Here is a 12,975-nt window from a genome sequence, read left to right on the forward strand (position 1 = left end):
CGAAATATCAAACTTCATTTCATCTCCTCCTGTTATCCTGGAATCCCCCAAAGCTGGAAAAAACATTTTCTGTCTCTGGGGCCAGTAAAACATTGCAACATATTCCTCTGATCTCATCCCTGACACAGAATTTTGAGCCAAAATACAGACATGCCCCTTTGCATATAACTGACAAGCACCGCCCGAAGGCGACATATTAGAGATGTCACAGAACTGATCCTGAGAGATATCCTTCTACTGTGGCTTTACACATGAACGTTGGCTCATAAATGCATTGCACTGCTCAGACATCAGAAGCAGTTATACCCATGATTCATCATGGCTGTCATCTGGAAGATCCGCAGTCATTCCCAGGAGTCAATACTGAAAACATTGTTTGTCTAAACCATTGCAAGCTCTGGATTAAACTGGATCAAAGGTAGGGTTTTGTAAAGTGGTTGCTAGATACTGTAGGCAGCTGATTAACCCTGTAATGCCAAATGTATCATATTTGATACATACGGTTTCTGAAATGTTTTGCGTCTGATGCCTTTTGCATAATTTAATGGTAAAAACTTTGCTCAAAATCCTATTGTACACAATCAGATAGACGGTACCTGATAAGAGAGGGCAGAAGACTACACAAAAAATAATCTTGACTTATTGCATAGTAATAATTTATTAATATCAAAAATGTATTTCTGTTTTTTCTTTTTACATATTTTGTTAAAATGCCAAATAAGGACTTCAAACCAAAAAAAAGTAATCTTCTGTTTTGCTGTATTCATGGATCGGGCTTTAAAGGGTTAATTAACGGTTTGTTTGTTTGTTTTATGTCAAATTTGGTGTCACTCATATAAAATATCTTGTTCTACTTTATCATAAGAATACATTAAAATACGTATTTTTACTCACAATGAATTCACACATAATGTCTAAAGCATCTAGACTTTTACTGATGGAAGCCATGAGGCTTATCAGGCCAGCAGGGGGCGCCAACGAGCGCTGGAGATGTTGACAGATTTTTAAACTGCCAGACTATTCAATAAAGGAATGAGCAGGATGAAACCTTTTTGAATCTTTGCTTTTCAAAGAATCCAAGATAATTTAAAAGTTAAAGTCCAACTTCAGCTAAGATTTTAAATTATATATCATACAATTAAGTTTCTTTGATCATATTTTGTATTATGCTTCCAGTTATAATTAAACTCTAGGAGATTTTTCATGGTTCCCGGGGTCCACAAAACAAAAACAAAAATCACTTAACATTTAAACAATCACTTAAAAATTAAACATTACAGACATTATTATAGAGGTCGTCAGAACTCATTCCAATAAAATATTACTTTCATATCCAGTACATTAGTTCTGACTTTCATACAATCAATATGTTCATTCACAACTCACACATTTAAATAGTGCATTCTTAAATAATAATTAAAAGATGCTTTACTATTCAGTTCATGTATATTAAGTGGGCAGTTATTCCAACAACTGATGGCATGATAAATAACTGTTCATTTGATTTTGGACATGTAAAATCACCTGACTTTGTCATATAAGAATGAACCTGACCACATCTGAAAATTTGGTTATATAAGAAAACAGGTTGAGAAGAACAGACCGTGTTTCTAAAAATGTTTTGTTGTATTGCAAGCCAACCTGCCAAAACAAAAACAACCTTTAATACATCTGAACCCATTTTGAGTCCATTTCAACATATAGCTGACAATTGCTTGTTAGCACAATCCCTGAAACAAGCAAAGCACACAAAGCCATGCTGATAATTTAGTTAATTTATTGTTGGCTCTTTGGTCACATCTGTCCACATACAAGGTCCAACCGTGAAGCTCGGGTCACCTAATAGCGGATGCTGCCTCTTTAGTCCCACCAAACCTTCAGTTTAAATACTCACAAAAAACATAAGATTATCCATCAAATTCCATACTTTAAACCCTTCATGCATGCTGAGGTAGTGAATGCAATGTAATTCATCCACTCTTATCACCTCATGTTGGGGTAAAGATGGTGTCTCCAATGGGACATGGAAGGGACAGGGAGGATTATAAAAAATCTGCATCATAATCTAGTTCATGTACAACAGCTGGAGTTAAAATAGAAGTTTGCAAAAGCAGATTACAATTGACATAAATCTTACTCTGCATATTAAAGAAAAGTTGTCTGATCAGGTTATGCAAGTCCAAGTATTTCATAATTTAAATAATTTATTGTAAAAAAAAAAAAAAAAAAAAAAAAGTAGTCCAGATTACCTAAAAAAGCCAGTTTTTGTGCTCTTACTCCTAAATTGATTGTGCAAAGCAAAATGTTTTAAACAAATAGTCTTTGCTGCTTTTGGTGTTGTTTGTTTCACTCGTTTTTTTGTTGTTGTTGTTTTTTTATGTAATTTTAGCCTCCCCATTAAAGTGGGAGAGAATAGCACCCTGAGTAGAGCGCCATATTGCCTCTATTTGTAAACATACATCAGATGCAACATAATTCACTGTGGGCAGAGGATAAGCCATTCTCCTGTTGAAAACAATTTCACTTTTTCTAACTGGAGGGTCCTCCCCAATCACACCCACCCACACACGTATCACCATAAAGCTCCCACCCCACGCCGTGCGTGGACGCGCTTTGCATAGATTGTGGACGTGAAAAAAGGAGAGAGGGAACTGAGAGCAGAGAGGAGGAGGAGGACGCAGGACTACAGCGCGGAGAGAAGGCAGAGTCTGGATGATATTCGCAGCAGATCCGGAGCGCCGAGCCGCCGGAAGAGCTGACGTGGTGGGGATCGTGGAGTAGGATTGCCCCCCTTTCCCCTCCCTTCCTCTGCGGTGAAATCAAGCCGAGGTTTTCGCGCAGGACGCGCGCGGCTCGCTGCTCTTCCTCGTCAGAAAAGAGGAAGGTTTCCGGAGGAGCGGAGTGACGGAGGTAACGCTTGGCTTTGGTGTAGCGCGGCTGTCAGTCAGTCAGTCAGTCAGTCTGTCCTTCTGCAGCCTCCTGCGCTCAGCCTCAGCAGAGCCGCGGGTTCGGCTCCTTACAGAATGTCCCCCTGTCCTCTTTGCTTACATAATGCAACATTCCAGATGTTGCAGCGTGTGTCTGTGTGCGCTGCAGTCCGCCATAGATCTGTGATGGTGACATCCTGTGGAGCGCCATCCATTCAGGGCCAGCCCTCAAAGCTGGCTGCATTGTCGCAGTGAGATCTGATGATTATGTGGAGCTGGCGGCGTAAAGGCTGCAGAGCTCAATGTTTGTGCGTTTTACTTCCCCTTTTTTACAGGACCCCCCCTCCCCCGCTGCTCCATCAGTCTGCTGCTGAGTGATGGGGCCTGGCTGCTTTTTATAGCTGGACCAAGGACATTCAGATGCAGCTCTTTAAAGGAGAGTCTATATACTCATGTGGAAGAGGCTGAGCAGACTGACAACCTTCAAACAAATTCAGCAAACAGGCTGTTGGTAGAGAATAACAGGGATTTGCTTAAGAATCAGTCTGCAACCTGACATGTTGGACATGTCAGATTGGAAATCATGTTCCTTGTGTTCCTAGGCTGTGGAAATCATGCTTCAGGAATAGTTTGATCAGCAAATCTGAAGGTGTTGACCTAGTCTCCATATTCCATTGATAGTTCTCCAATCTAGCCGATCAGGGATGTGCTGAACACACAAGTCTTGTGTCAAGGACTTGGATCTGCTGCCAGTCTCTTGTGCCACATAACGAAGCCCTCTGTCCGGGTTCTAGTGGGTTCCAGTGCTGCTGTGGAGGTGGTTGTAATGTTATACCTCCTCTGTGTATCCAAACATCTTCATAATTAAAGCAGAATTTCACCAATTGCAGGTCTTTTTGGCTAATTTTGACGTTAAGTAGCAGCCATTCAAAATGGTCCTTCCCAGTCAAACACCAGCTGAATGGCTGCATACTTTCCTGTGACTCTCAGCAAAATCCCAACTTCCAGCCACTGGCCTTCTCCTTGGTGCGCATTTTATTTTTTTTTAACTCTGACTCCACCCTTTCATTGAATTACAGAATCTGACTAGTACAAATAGTGATGTTTAAAAAGGGATTGTAAGGGACCAGTCAAGGAAAGTGGGTAAATTTTGAATGGCTACTACCGTACCTAAAGATGACGACAGTTTCATAGATCTCCTTTCCCCTGTTTAAAAACTGAGTAGATATAAGAACAGCATTTCCAGTGTGTTTTTTTCTCTCAGCTTACTGCTGCAAGTGGTCATACCTTTACATATTTGTAGCAGAGATTATCTCAAACTGTGTGTTTCATGATCATTTCATGTTAAACATGAGTGTATTATTCTAACGGAAGGTTGATAATGATATGCGGGTTGACCGTTTATACTGCCATCTCATATTAGCATAGCTTGATTAGCACATTTAGTATTCACTAAAACACACGGAGGCCCTTAAGCTTCCAAAACACCGGAGGATGGTTCAGTTTGCCCCCCCCTTCACTCTGTAGCATCTTTAACACCATGTGTTTTCTTATCAAGGTGACCTGATGGCTCTTATGTATGATCGGAGAAGAAGTTTCTGTTTGTCTCAGCCAGTTGCCACCAGTCAAGACTAATAATGCCAAAAATCACAAGTTTCAGGTCAACAGTCAATTTGTTGGTGAATCTTTGCGCCAAAGTCATTTGAACATTTGAGAGAGATCTAATCAGTATATTTTTTGTAGTTTACAGCTGCAAGACAACCACAATCAAAGCTTCTTTGTTATCTTTGTGTGTATCAGAACTCAAAATATGATTTTTGGACCATCTTGCATGTTAAAACAGGCCTGCGTGACCTCGGACCAGACGACCAATGCCCTGGAGCTCCATGTCCAATCAGTCTGCAAGTCTAAACAGTTTTCTCTCCTCCTCCCTCAGCCCTGTGGTGGTCCGAATGAGATGCCACATTAACGGTACTTTTAGGGAACGAAGTAAAGCCCTTAAATGTGCACTTTCAAATTGTAATTCAGCCTGCTGGTTCTTTGTACTTATGTGATCCGCAGTTGTCCGTCTCATTCTCGGTCACTGCAGAGTTCCGGTATTGCGATGTCAACTTGCTGACATTAACATTTCATTCAGGTTATTATGCAAGTGGCAAAGCCCTTAAGAGCAGAGCTGGAAACATTGCTGTGACAGCTCCAGCTGCCCTAGCAGTGCACACTCTAGTGTGGAGGAGAAGCTCAAAGGCAGCTCAAAGACTCTTGGGTTTAGACATGACAGGAGTGCCAGATCCGCTGTGATTTGCTGACTACTGAGTCCAGTCACAGGTTTCATTGGTCCTAAAGTGGTAATCTCAATCATGGTTCAGGGAAGTTTTTTTTTCCTCTCACACTGTAGGCCTGGAAAATGATTGCATTTGAAATATAATCACATTTTAATAAATCAGTTTTTCCAAAACGCAGAGCCACTAGCTTTGTTGCACCGGCCGTTTAAATGGCATTTTTACTTTTGAAGTGGGTTAGCTGCTACAGGAACAAGTTTCATTTGGGCATGAAACCCAGGCATGCGGGCTATAGGTAACCATGGTCTCTGGGACAAGAGAGGATTCAAGACAATGACCACAATGAAACCAAGCATGTATATTGCAAACTTTTAGTTCAGAGGAAAATCACAGACACCATTTTGGTTGTAAAAACATTCCAGTCAGTATTTCCGGCAAAATTGCACAGTCTAAGCCCACAGTAGGAACCTTGGTACGGTACCAACCCAACAGCCTGTCCCTGTGTTGTTGCTGACCATTTCTATCCTTTTGTAAGCACAGTTGCAAATGTTCTGCTTCCTGCTAGATCACGAGCAATGCTGAGCTATGATGTCAGAGAAGTGGTTCTTGAACATGACAGTAACGGTCTTTGTTCTCAGCAGCTATGTGCTTGTAATTAGTGTCATAAATGTAAGGCTGCCATGTCTGATATTATCATGTCTGTATGGGTCAAATCCCTGAGGGATGTTAAGTCTTTGCCAGGGAGAATTAAGGCAAATCTAAAAGCAAAAGGGGGTCCAGCCATGTACCTGCAAGGTGCAGCTTTTAGGTGAGTTTATCTTGGCATTCTACAAGTGATTCAACATGGTAAAAATAGGTCTGAATATATCAATCTGCTGCTTTGGCTTCCTCTAACCTTCGGATTTTCAATGCCCTCCATACCCTACTGTATCTGGTTGATATCCTTACCCGGGCTAACGGATATGCAGGTTCAAAACCATCAGCTAGGACTCAAAGGTGAAGAGGCCTAGAGGGAATGTTTGAAATGCATAATTAGCCCAAGGTTTCTTCCCAACAACATCACTCAAGGTTTTGGTAAAATTCTTTTTAAAAGAAATCATTATTTGTTTTTCATTAAAACTTTTGGACTAAACTTAAGAGGTGGGATCTTGACCCAAATGACTTTCGCTTCAAAAGTACTTTGATTTAAGTTGTTAAGATAACAAAATACCTGCCAACTCTATCCTGACAATAAACGAGGCATCCCATAATCAACCCTTCATTTCAATTCAGTTTATTTCTATAGCACCAATTCATTACCCACGTCATCTCAAGGCACTTTACAGCCCAACCAGATCAAACAGACAAATTGATTCAAAGTTTTCTATGTAGAGAAAACTAATTGATTGCATTAATTAATTAACTCTTCAGCAATCCCTCACACTAAGCATGCTTGTAGCGACAGTGGAGAGGAAAAACTCCCTTTTAACAGGAAGAAACCTCCAGCAGAACCAGAGTTGATGTGAGGGTTCTGGGGTTCAAGGACACAGAAGCAGACATAGAAAAAGAAGCAGAGATACAAAATGCCAATGTTAACCAGCTCCACAGGCGGCCCCCTCCAGGAAACGCACAGCCAGGCAGACGAGCTCTGAGCCAGCTCCCATATCAGGATGAAAGAGAGAGAGCACATCCAGTTAGTCACAATCAGAGAAACAGTACTACACTGGAAAACAGGCCGATCTCCAGCATCTTTAACAAAGGTGTTGATGGCAGCAGCACAGCTGATATTTCTCTCCAGGGTGGAGTCACAGCCAAACAGGAACAGACCAGATGAAGCTACTATGAGAACAGATACTGCAGAGTGGGAGAATAGAGATATGATGAAAACGCTTTTCCTATGTCCTCCAGCAGTCTAAGCCTATAGCAGCATAACTATAGAGATAGCTCAGAATAACCTTAGCCACTCTGTCTACTTTTAAGGGTAGGCTTAAAACTTTCCTTTTTGATAAAGCTTATAGTTAGTGTCTGCCTCACGGACTAAAACTGGTAGTTGGTTGCACAGGAGAGGAACCTGATAACTAAAAGATCTGCAACCTGCTGACAAGTTTGAATTCAACTTTATTTCAGATTAATTCACCATGCTGAGAAAATGGTCAATCCAAGAGTCCTTGTCTTTATGCCCACTGTGGTAATTGGTTGAATTTGCTGCTGCTGCACACATCATCATTTAAGGGGACACCAGCGTGAGGTTGATGCTTCACATGCCATGGAAGTGTGCTGATGTGTCTGCTGAGCAGGTGTATTTATAGAGCCTTCCACAATGGCGGTTTAGTTGGTGCGGGTTTAGGAGATCTGAAATAGCATCTGTCTTTGTCCTACGGCAGACTAGATGAGTGCAGTCATCAGGTTTCCATTGTTATCGCTGAAGTTTCCCTGAGGAATGTCAGAACTGTCGGATACAGTTTCCTCAAAATGCCTTTTTGGGGGGGGCTGCCTTTAGCTTGGGACGAAACCTTCAGTTTTTTAAATATCTGATGCTGGAAACTTCACCGTCGATGCCTCCATATGTTTACTTGTGTCTTCCAGATTATCTAAAATACTAAGCAACATAGATTGCAGTGTTTTTATGCAGTGTGTTGTTTATGTCAGGCATGCTAAACAATATCCATGTGGAAAATGTGCGGAGAGCAGTTTGTCAAAATGAAATTCAATGAGTAAGCGATCCTGCGTTTACTGAAAAGTCATGAGGAATTAACTAGTCTTGCCTTTTTTTCTAGGTTTAGATGTAAAATGTAGATTTTTTTTCCCTATTTGAAGCTGTTTAGCTGTTTGTCCAGTGCCAGAAGGAAGAAAGGCTGATATTAGCTGAGTAAGTGTGTTAGCCAGCTAGGGGTCCACCCCTATAGCCAGCCTGCAGTCAGTTGCTAAACGCATATTCCATTCCTAGCTTACTCTATGTAGTTTTATAGCAGCATCACCATCATTTTGATGATGACACTCCTTTGACTACTTTTATTTTTTTCTTTGCAGAAATATATCAGGAGAGCTTGAAAAGAGTCTCCTGCATGCCTATGTAGAGCACAATCTAGGTCCAAAGTGGGTCCTGGGGGGCTGCTGTCCTGCAGGTTTTAGAAGATTTCTGCTGATTTCCAGCTTTAGCTGATTAACAGGCTGTTGCTGAACTGCATCCATCAGAATCAGCTGAGATGAACCAGAAACATCCAGGCCCGCTTTGGACAAGCCTATGGATTCTCTAACTGCCCATGTGTGTTTCTGGACATTATCAATATTTAGTGATTGTTCATCCAACTTCTAAAAGAGAAGTGTTATTCCCTCACTGAGGAGATACAAGGTGAGGTTTGGTTGGTGATGAATTGTTGTTGATATTGAGCACCTCTTGGATTGAGCAGGATGTTTTTTTTTCTTTTTTGGCGGGTTCTATACTAATGCCTGGGGATGGGTGACCTCTTGGTTTGCATGTGACTTGCTGTCTGGTGCTTTGGTAAAGGTCTAAGTTTTTCCTGAGAGCTTCTCCAGTTTATCCTTCATTCTAGAATTTTTGGTGAAAACTATTTGTTGGTTGGCCATTACAAAAATAACTAATTAAAACCAAACTTAATAAAAATAAATTGGCCTTCATTGATACACCAGGTGTGTATGCTCAATTCAGATTTTTTGCTAAATCTGTTATTTTTTATTTATTTATTTATTTTTTTTTAAGGTAGGCCCTTTTAAATATGATGCTGTCAGATTATCAGAATGATTCAAGACTGCATGTGCAGAAACTGTGATTGGAAGGGGGAGTGTGAGGAGGTTAGAGTTAGAGTGTGAAGGGGAGTGCCTAGTGGGTGAGAGCAGTGAGCTTGTGCTCTGAGAAGGTTGCAAGTACCCAGTTTGAATCCCACAGCCTTCACTCTGGGTTCCTGAACAAAACCCTTAACCCCACACTGCTCCCCGGGCGCCACACAATGACAGCCCACTGCTCCCCATGGGGACGGGTTAAATGGAGAAGTAAATCTCTCTAATGTGATAAAGTTAAATTGTTTTTTTTTGTTACTATTATTATTTCATTGTTTCTGGAAGTGTTCAATAATTTTGTTCAAAATATAACTATGGAAAAAATGTAGAAAAAAAAAAACTACAGGCTAGCATCTGTTCTTTGTTTATATCAGAAAGTTTTAGAATGATGGGAGCTGATGATATTAAGGCCAAATCATAGTGACACAAAGTGAGGTAAGAAGAAAGCAGCACAGCCGTTAACAACGGTCTTATATGGAGCGCTGAGTGCTAATGCTGTGCTGGTTTAGTTAGAGCCTGGAGAGTGGAAGACGGATAAAATACAACATGACCCTTCATACAGCGACGCATATCAGACTTAGTTAAACGTATGGAAGTGAAAAAACTGGATTTTTTTTATGCCCGTTCACATTGGTTTCATTTCCCTGCAGTGGAAACGCAGCCAAAGTTATACATAAATTACTGATTGAGGTATCCGTCCCCCTCAGTTAAAAAATGCTCTGTAAACCCAACAATGGTTGCAATTTAATTTCTGTCACTGTTTGTAATCTTTTAATAATTTAAACATATTTCTTTGACTGAAGGTAATATGGAAGTTTTACATTAGTAGCATTCACACTTTCCCCACTTTTCTTGCCTGGTCCCCTACAATTCCTTTTTAAACATCAATCTTTGTACTAAAATATTCTTTCTGTCATGATTTATGGACATTAAGTTTCTAAGAGAAGCGTCGTCTCCTGGTCAGACCCTGTAATTTAGTGAAGGGTGTCACTCCAGTGGCTGGAAGTTTGAGGGGAATTGCTGGGAGCTGCAGGGAAGTCTGCTGTCATTTAGCTGCTGTTTTGGGAAGGGCTCCTTTGAATGGCTGCTTCTGTAGGTTGCTGTGCCAGACCTGTGACATAAATCTTATTAAGAATCTAAAGGCAGGTTAGGATTAGAAGCCTTCGAACCTCACAGATCAGATTTGTTTCCAAAATGTTAGTGGAAACACAGAAATCAGGTCAGTTATTTATGCTTAAGTTAGGAGAGGAGCATGATTGCTTATAAATACTTTTTATTTAGTCATTCAGAGTGGTGAATGAGAAGCAGTGAAAAATTAAAAGCTAACAATTTTTTTATCATCTTTGAGAGAGGTGTGTTATTTTATTTGGGGAAATAACATTTTCATTGATGAGAAATGATTAGAATTGAAATCAGACGGTATGAATAGTTGTGGACCTAACTGAATGGTTGATGGGAGGCTTTTAGCTTTCAGCTGGTTGCAGATCAGAGCCCATCAAGGGAGAATTTATGAAAACTCAGAGCATCTGCTCACATTTGCTGCTTGTCACTTAGTGACCTGTTGACCTTTTAAAGCTCATTTTGCACCCAGACTCAAAGTGATTTGTAATAAATTCACAGAAGCACTCAAAGACCTCTGTCACTCACTGGGCAATCAGAAGAGAGTTTCTTGCATCGAGAGTCACTAGGAAACAAGGTTTTGTTCCCATTGTGCTCATCTAAGACAAAGAACAAAAGCAAAGAAAACAAAATGGCAGATGATTTTCTATTGCTTTTTGATTCTGTGAGATGATCCTTAAATCCTTTTCAACTGTTCACACCTTCTTTCACAAAGGAGCTTCCTCAGTCTGGCTTGTTTAACAGGCAGCGATTATAAGGATGGTGGCAGACGTCCTTTTTTTTCCGGCCAGACTCGGTTCGCGGCGCTGCTTTTTATTCTTTTGGCCATTCAAAGCAGGGAGCTCTGTTCATTTCTGAATCTATTTTCGCCTTTCACGAGCCTTTAATGTCTCTATTTAACCCCGCGTTGAGGCTGCATGTGCTTTAGGCGACGTTTATAAAGGGATCCTCTTGTGCAAATACACAGGCCTAGCTTACTTTGACACAGAATTGGAGCCGTTGATGATGATTCCTGTAACAGGCTAGCAGCTGGGGATGGCTTTGCCCTGGGGAAACATAACAACACTCTGCCATAATGTGCTGCACTGGTGTTGGATAGATTGGTAGATGAGCTGCAGACATGATTAGCTGGAAGCCTAATCATGCCTACAGGACATCTGTTCTTGCCTGTCAGACACCTTCGGACTGTGCCTTCAGGTTACTAACTTGTGCATTTAATTTATTGGAATTAAAGCTACACCATATCATCCAATAGCAATGCTGAATGAGGGCATTGATATTTGTGTTACCATCTGTGGTGATGCTCATATTGTTTGACTGGATGCTTTCTACTCTACTGATTCTGAGATGATAAAACTCACAGAAAATGTGGGAAAACTGAAATGTTAAACAAAAAACAGCTGTCAAAGGGATTAGTTTCAGACGTGGCAAAAAATGAACATGTTTTAGAGATAATTTATTCATTAAAACATACAACTAATTAAATCAAGAACAAGTCAAATGTCTTATTACGTACAAACATTAGATGAAGGTAACTTTATATTTTTAGATTTTTCAGCTTCTAAAAAAGAGATTATAAAGCATATATAATACATATATTTTTTGCATTACTACCAAGAGAAAAAGATTATGAAATGTGTTTATTCAGAATATATGTATACCCATTTAGCTTTAGGGAACTGCAGCAACAAACTCGGTGAAGTTGTTTGGGCTCCCGTTTTGTAAAAGAAGCAACATCCTCTGATTTTGGTTGCTTTTTATTTTTCCTTTATTATAGATCAGGGACACACAATTACACCAAGTACTGGAGCTGAGAGCAATACTTCTGTAAAGGATGATGACCTGGTCTCATGCACTGTCTCTATTAGACTGTGTCCACATCGTATGTGATGGTACCATTTGGATTTAGCTGCTTTTATATTAATCAACATTGTAGAAAAAAGGCATTCTATGAAATTTAATAAAAGACAATATATGATACCCATCAAGTAGACGTTTGAGCATTTTTAAAAGACTGAGAAGGTAATGTGAAATGAATCAGAATCAAGTTTATTGCCAAGTTGGTTTGAATTTACAAAGAATTTGACTTGGTATATCTGCTTTGCTTCATGGTTGAGCTCCTTTAAACACAAGCGGATACTGGATTTTATCATCAATACGCTGTTTTCTGTTATCCATAATCTTCAGCTAAATAGGTGCAATGGGAAACCTTTCAAAATGAATCTCATTAGTCTTTATTATTGATGATTTAAATCTGCTCATCCGGTTTGGTTTTAAACTGATCGTTAAAAACATGACTTTTCATTTTACTCTATAATGATAATGATTGAAACTGCTCAATACTAAAAAACAACAAAGCAAAATAAACAAAACAAAAAACTCATCCAGTGTGGCTCTCAAATTGTATAAATTTGCACATATAAATCATTTATTAGCATTTCTGACGTAACAGCCCCTTTATGTGAAGATCCTCCTTTGTTGTTTGTGTGCAGCTAAATTGGAGAGATATACATCTCTGCCTTATGTAGGCAACTATAGATGGAACCACAGTGCCTGCTTGTATCACATTTAAACAGGCTTGATGTCCTTTAACCCCAGAAGCAATTTTAAGACGTCTTAAACACTGCACAGAACCTTTAGAACAAATGAAACTAGTTTGGACATCATAACTCTAAAATGTATGAGTATTGTAAAAAACCCAATCCACTAGACTTTGTTTCCAAGTTTGAAGACGTCTTGCTTCCCATCCATGAATCTTCTTCAATTCAAAATGTCAGAAATGGCGTTTGAGTTTGCTTTATACAGCAGCCCCACAAAGCCTTCTTGTTGTTTAGAAAACATGCACATTGAAACAGACAAACGGGTCCAGCCCT

At 40.0% G+C, this 12,975-nt stretch overlaps 1 protein-coding gene across 2 annotated transcripts in view; it reads left to right on the top strand.

The window, feature by feature from the left end:
* Nucleotides 1–2,589: 2,589 nt before the first annotated feature.
* Nucleotides 2,590–12,975, top strand: part of LOC119793969 (unconventional myosin-IXAa-like) — a 187,950-nt gene continuing 177,564 nt past the window's right edge. The window contains exon 1 of one of the 2 annotated variants that reach the window (XM_038301304.1): nucleotides 2,590–2,910. The gene's annotated coding sequence lies outside the window, so the exon portion shown is untranslated. The remainder of the gene's footprint in view (nucleotides 2,911–12,975) is intronic. The other variant, XM_038301303.1, reaches the window with a different exon arrangement.

Source organism: Cyprinodon tularosa, unplaced genomic scaffold (genome assembly GCF_016077235.1).
Source record: "Cyprinodon tularosa strain WSP-4 unplaced genomic scaffold, ASM1607723v1 ctg465, whole genome shotgun sequence".
Classification (NCBI taxonomy): Eukaryota; Metazoa; Chordata; class Actinopteri; order Cyprinodontiformes; family Cyprinodontidae; genus Cyprinodon; species Cyprinodon tularosa.